Raw genomic sequence first — 7,087 nt, 5'->3', positions numbered from 1 at the left:
GGACACACCTGAAACAAATGACTAATCAAACAAGAGGGAAACTAGATCACGGAGCACATGGGGAGGGAAAACACACCAAAACAAGTCCATAAGCATGACATATTGCCCCCACCCCTCCCAGAAGGCGCGTCCTCACACCATAGAAAAAACAGAGGGAGGAATGGGTGGAACCTTGGGAGGAGGACGGACACCCGGGAGGGGGCCGGAAGACAGAGTCCAGGGTGGTGATGAAGGAGGGAGGAGACAGGAGGGACTTGGAGCAGGCGGAGCCAGGTGGGCCCCAGGCCACAGCCATAAAGGCAACCCATGGTGGCGCCTGATGACTCCAGGGGGCCGACCGATGGCGGCGGAGCAGGTGGCGGAGGAGCCCGAGGCAGAGATGGAGAGCCGATGAGCCAGGGTGACGAGGAGGCTGAAGGCCACGGTGGAGCCGGAGCGACAGAGGACCAAGGAGCAGCCAAAGGGAAGGAGGAGCCTGATGGAGACGGAGGAACGAGGCGCAGCCGGAGGAGTGGAGTCCCGAGGCGACGGATGGTCGACGACAGACCAAGGCGGAGCCGGAGGGACGAGGGAGCACAGTGGAGCTGGTGAACTGACGAGCCACGGCAGAGAAGAGGGAGCTAAGAGCCATGGTGGAGCCGATGGGTCGACAACCGAGGCGGAGTCCGGGACTCAGAGGCTGGAGGCGGAGGCCAAGGATTCTCCAGCCACGCCGACGATGGAGACTGGCAGACCCACGGAGCTCGCACCATACAGATGGTGGGCTGAGGGCGAGCAGAGGGGCTGCCAGACAACAGCGGTGGAGGAGGCAGGAGCAGGCGGGTGGCTGGGGATTCGTGAGCCTCCGGGCTCTCAGGGCTGCCCTCCAGAATCAAAGCCCACTCCTGGCCAGACGGGACCAGCGGGGACGAAGGAGAGAGGAGAGGGGGCCAGTCGGTCTCCAGATCTGTTTCCCAGTCAATAAGGTCCCACTCTACGTCCAGCCATCCCAGATGCATGATAAGCTCACCCTCAGCCGTGGTGCAGTGGGCGGAGCTCCACTCCGTGCTCTCACCGTCCATGGCTTGTTCCCTCGTGGAGGGCGTGGTCGCCGGCTCTCGCACCTGCTCAGACGGAACGGGCTCTGCATCCGGGACGATCCTCCGCTCAGTCGCTCTGTACTGCGCTGGCTCGTTAATCACGGCGGGAATTGGTTCTCCGTCCTTGGTGGGCTCGGGCTTGCGTGCCTCGCAGCGGGGAGATGGTGGGCTGGGTTCTGGGTCCGGAGTGGATCTGGCGAGATCATCTTCGGGAGAGACGGTGAGGGGCGATCTGTTTCTCGCCAGAATCCACTCCACAAATGCGGCGAATTTCTCTCGAGGACCATCTTCGGACGACGGCGCTCTGCACTCGATGTTTAGACTGGCGTCGTAGAACGCACAGAGCGTGTCGTCCGGGTAGCTGGTGGTGTTAGCTAGCAGCTGGAACAGTCTAGTATGGTCCTCGAGCAATCGCTCCCCCTGCTCCAGCAGGAGGAGGAGGAACTCCGGGCGGACGAGGGGATCCATAAGGGCACACAACGAAAAAAAAAGACAGAGAAAAACGAGAAAACAAATGGAGAGAAAACACGGAGGTAACTGTGTAGGTCGGGTCTTCTGTCACACTTACATTGTCGGAGGGACGAGAGAAACGTGGAGTACAATCAACAGTCTTTTAATCATCAAAACACAGGGGTAATCCAATACAGGAACGAGATGCTGACACATGTAAAGACGAAGTAGACCCGACAGGGGAGAAATGCAAAGACTGGAGCTTAAATGCTAGGGATAATGATGTAACACATAGCATTGAGAACACCGTACAAAGGAATCAAGGAACAGACAACACTTTAAATACTGAACTAAATGAGGGTAATTAACGGGACACACCTGAAACAAATGACTAATCAAACAAGAGGGAAACTAGATCACGGAGCACATGGGGAGGGAAAACACACCAAAACAAGTCCATAAGCATGACATATTGCCCCCACCCCTCCCAGAAGGCGCGTCCTCACACCATAGAAAAAACAGAGGGAGGAATGGGTGGAACCTTGGGAGGAGGACGGACACCCGGGAGGGGGCCGGAAGACAGAGTCCAGGGTGGTGATGAAGGAGGGAGGAGACAGGAGGGACTTGGAGCAGGCGGAGCCAGGTGGGCCCCAGGCCACAGCCATAAAGGCAACCCATGGTGGCGCCTGATGACTCCAGGGGGCCGACCGATGGCGGCGGAGCAGGTGGCGGAGGAGCCCGAGGCAGAGATGGAGAGCCGATGAGCCAGGGTGACGAGGAGGCTGAAGGCCACGGTGGAGCCGGAGCGACAGAGGACCAAGGAGCAGCCAAAGGGAAGGAGGAGCCTGATGGAGACGGAGGAACGAGGCGCAGCCGGAGGAGTGGAGTCCCGAGGCGACGGATGGTCGACGACAGACCAAGGCGGAGCCGGAGGGACGAGGGAGCACAGTGGAGCTGGTGAACTGACGAGCCACGGCAGAGAAGAGGGAGCTAAGAGCCATGGTGGAGCCGATGGGTCGACAACCGAGGCGGAGTCCGGGACTCAGATGCTGGAGGCAGAGGCCAAGGATTTTCCAGCCATGCTGACGATGGAGACGGGCAGGCCCGCGGAGCTCACACCGTACAGACGGTGAGCTGAGGGTGAGCAGAGGGGCTGCCAGACGACAGCGGTGGAGGAGGCAGGAGCAGGAGGGTGGGTGGGCATTTTTGAGCCTCTGGGCTCACAGGGCTGCAATCAGGAACAAAAGCCCTCCCTGGGCCGAACTTGGGAATGGAAGCCCTCACTGGATTGGGCTCGGGGACACGAGGCCTCTCGGGGCTGGACTCGGAAATGGGACCCCTCACTGGGCCAAACTCAGGAACAGGAGCCCTTCTCTGGGCTGACCTTGGGAATGGAAGCCCTCTCTGGGCCATTTTCAGGAACAGGAGCCTACTCTGGGCTAAACTCGGGAACAGAAGCCTTCTCTGGGCCGATCTTGGAAACGGAAGCCCCCTCTGGGCTGGACTCAGGGACAGAAGCCCTCTCTGGGCTGAGCTCGGGAACAGTCTCTCTTTCCGGGCTGGGTGGGGAAACATGAGTGACAGAGGGCTCCGATGAAGGAGGGAGGAGAGGGGGCAGGTCAGCATATACATTCAAAATCTCTCCTTCTAAGTACAGCAGTCCCAGAATCACATTAAGCTCACCCTCAGTCATGGTGCAGGGGGCAGAGCTCCTCTCCACGCTCTCACGGTCCACGGCATTCTCCCTCGTGGCAGGCGTTATAGCCGGCTCTCGCACCTGGTCTGACATTACTTGCAGCTCCGGCTCCGCGGCGATCCTCAGCACTTTAGCTCTGTTAGGCGATGGCTCGTCGGTCGCACCAGGCTCGGGCTCTCCATCATCGGTGGGCTCGGGCTTGGGCTCCACACAACGGGGAGATAGTGGGCTGGGCTCTGGGTCTGGCTGTGCTCTGGATCGGGGATAGATGCTCCAAGTCTGGGAGGTCGACGGGGCAGTGGTAAAGTCTGGGAGGGCGACGGGGCAGTGGTAATTTGCCCCGATCCAGAACAGTGAGTTCAGCGCAGCATCGTCGAACGTCATTAAAACAGTGAGCTGGCTGAACTCAACTGTATACTCCACGAAGGGCAGGTCTTTTCGGGCTAGGGAGGTGAACATCGAGGCGAGGAGATCCATAGGGAAACCAGAAAAAAAAAAACAGTCAAAAACACAAGAAAACAAAATAGGTGGAAAAGGCGACACTCACTAATTTTTTTCTTTGTTCGGTCCGGTGTTCTGTCACGATTGCTACTGTGTGGAGTTTTCACACCAAAACAAGTCCATAAGCGTGACAACAGGAAGAACGAAACACCACAAGTAAAAATTTTGCCCTTTTGTGGCCAGCTGTACACTTGGGTTCAAGTAAAATGATGATTGCTGAAGTACTGCATCAACATGTGCTTTATTGTGATTTTCACTTTCAGATTACTGCAGGAGTATTTTAGTTTTAACACAATAACAGGTAAGAATTACACAATCATATCTGACGCGAGACACTTCAACAGTTTCGCCCAGTGTTGTCATGATTATAATTGTTATTTTTCTTCTCCCGAGGAAGACAACAAAAATATATATTCCAGTAAAATTGACAGAAATTATCACTTTCAATCTGTTAAATTGGTCCTGTTTTTGAATGTCAACTCAAAAATGTAAAAAAAAAAAAAAAGAAAACTTGCATTTTTAATGTCACTTTTCACACTTGGGTGCATGCAGTAAGATTAACATAGTAGCTCTTTTTTTTTGCCTTTTATTATGGAAAATTCCAAAGTTTCAGTAAATTAATTTCACAATTTGACTTTAGATTGTATGGCTTGCAATGAAGTTTAAACATTTCTGTGTTTCTTTCTTTCCCTTTTTGATAAAAGATCTGCTTAACACACAGCAGTGACCATTGAACACGCACACCATGAACACACACCTGGAGAAGTGGGCAGCCATTTTTGCTGCGGCACCTGGGGAGCAGTTGGGGGTTCGGTGCCTTGCTCAGGGGTCTCACCGTTGGGTTACAAGTCCGACTCTCTAACCATTAGACCACGACTGCTCCACAGGCTGCTGTCACTTTAAGAACTAACGCATGGATCCAAAATTCTGAAACATCAAAAATGCAAGAATTTTATCCGGTGGGAAAGGGGCCAAAATGGCTCTTTTGTTGTTGAAGGTTGCAGACCCCTGCCCTCGCGGGTCACGAGGAGTCACGCTGTATGGATCTTGGGTGTTTGCAGGCCTGGAGAGTGTCACGTAAATTTGCCTTTTCCTGTTTTCGGGCTTCTACTATGGATTTATGCATAGTGTCCACAAGGTAGCACTTAACCGTGTGTTGCTTAAACGAGTCTTCAGTTCGTCGAGACAAAGGAGTTCTCTTTTCCCTTGATTGGATTAGCTACTATCATGTTGATAGGAAACTAATCCAGACAATGAGGGTGTTGTCAGTTTTACGATCTCGTGATGGCTGTGTGGGGGAGTCTTTAGATCCTGTTTTGGGAATGTGTTTATTCTGCAGCTTTTTAGTGGGTCTGTTCCGCAGAGGCCTTACACAATGAAGAACAAAATAAATAAAAAAATCTCAGTCTCTCTTAAAAGTGTTACAGTCTCTTCTTCAGCTTCCTGAACAAGAACAGTTTGAGTTTGTAAAAACCTCTTCGTCCAGACAAAGGAGTTCTCTTTTCCCTTGATTGGATTAGCTACTATCATGTTGAGAGGAAACTAATCCAGACAATGAGGGTGTTGTCAGTTTTACGACCTCGTGATGGCTGTGTGGGGGAGTCTTTAGATCTGGTTTTGGAATTTGTTTATTCTGCGGCTTTTTGGTGGATCTGTTCCGCAGAGGCCTTACACAATGAAGAACAAAATAAAAAATAAATCTCAGTCTCTCTTAAAAGTGTTACAGTCTCTTCTTCAGCTTCCTGAACAAGAACAGTTTGAGTTTGTAAAAACCTCTGCTTTCCTTCATGAAAGAGTAAGCACACTACAAGTGACATGCATTATAAGACAATTGAACATAATATGAAACTCATAAGAAAGCACACTAATGTCATTTATATCATGAAGCAACATTATATACAAGAATAAACCTTTTTTCACTGTGAAAACTTTAGATATTGTTTTTTTGTCTTGTTACTTGTTATGACATATTTATCCAGATGATATTTTATTGCTTGATGCATTATTGTGTCACATTTGGTGAGGAGGCAGCATCAGATCTGAAAGTGCTGGATCTGAATATGATCTACTTACGGTGAATGTTTTTTGTGTGACTGTGTAGAGAAGATGAATGTTTGAAATGCTTCCCACATGCAGTGCAGTGATACGGTTTCTCTCCAGTGTGGATCCTCTCGTGAGTTGCTGACTGACTGAATCTCTTGTCACAGTGTGAACACTTATAAGGTTTCTCTCCAGTGTGGATCCTCTCGTGTGTTTTCAGGATTCCTGAATGACTGAATCTCTTGTCGCAGTGTGAACACTTGTAAGGTTTCTCTCCAGTGTGAATCCTCTCGTGTGTTTTCAGATGTCCTGGATCAATGAATCTCTTGTCGCAGTGTGAACACTTGTAAGGTTTCTCTCCAGTGTGAATCCTCTCATGCAGTTTTAAACTGCTCGCGTAAGTAAAAGTCTTTTCACACTCAAAGCACATGTAGTCTCTCACACCAGTATGTATTTTCTGATGTTCTTTTAAATGTTGTAGGAATGAAAAACTCTTTCCACACAAATGACATGAATGTGGCTTCTCCTTTGTATGAACTAACAGGTGATTCTTCAGGTATAAAGCTCTCAAAAATGTTTTCCCGCATTGATCACGTGTACAGTTTTTCTCCAGTGTGGATGTCCATGTGTCTCTTAAGACTTGATGTGTGTGTGAAACTCTTACCGCACTGATCACAAGTGAACGGTTTCTCTCCAGTATGAACTCTCATTTGAAGCTCAAGATGATGTTTGCATGTCCATCTCTTTCCACACTGAGTGCAGGTGAAAGATTTCTTGGATCTTCTTTTCTTTAAAACTTTCAGAGTTCGACAGCAACTCAAAGGTTTTTTTCCAGTTCTGAAGTGATTTTTTCCCTCAACTTCACTCAATTCTTCACTCTCCTCATTTTCTTCAATCAACTCTGAAATAAACGTAAAAATGTTTTATTTTCATTAACTCTTTCCCCGCCAGCATTTTTGAAAAAAGTTGCCCGCCAGCGTTTTTCATGATTTTCACAAAAATTTGATGGCCTCAGGTATATTTTGCTGTATGAATATTTGGGTATTACACCAAAATAAAAATCAGAGCCTCTACTTTTAAACAAAAAAAATCATCAATATGCTGTCTATTGCTGATGATCGCATTATTTTTCATATGCATCTGTTTACATAAGAGATCGCTCGTTTCTCCGTGTTTTTGTTCGGGAGGTTTTGTACTCGTTCAGAAGATGCGTAATAGCGCCCCCGAGTGTATAACAGTGAAAACACAAAAAGCCGTACAAACTCGTCTTTGAAGCGTTTTCTTCTAAAAGACGAGATAACTCGTCAATGGCGGGGAAAGA

General features: G+C 49.7%; 1 long non-coding RNA gene across 1 annotated transcript in view; it reads right to left on the bottom strand.

The window, feature by feature from the left end:
• Window positions 1-6,547: 6,547 nt before the first annotated feature.
• Window positions 6,548-7,087, bottom strand: part of LOC107673315 (uncharacterized) — a 1,568-nt gene continuing 1,028 nt past the window's right edge. The window contains exon 2 of the long non-coding RNA XR_001632394.1: window positions 6,548-6,667. This is a non-coding gene — a long non-coding RNA (uncharacterized LOC107673315). The remainder of the gene's footprint in view (window positions 6,668-7,087) is intronic.

This window comes from Sinocyclocheilus anshuiensis, unplaced genomic scaffold, assembly GCF_001515605.1.
Source record: "Sinocyclocheilus anshuiensis isolate Anshui unplaced genomic scaffold, SAMN03320099.WGS_v1.1 scaffold764, whole genome shotgun sequence".
Lineage (NCBI taxonomy): Eukaryota > Metazoa > Chordata > Actinopteri > Cypriniformes > Cyprinidae > Sinocyclocheilus > Sinocyclocheilus anshuiensis.
This window is presented reverse-complemented; position numbering and strand designations above follow the sequence as displayed.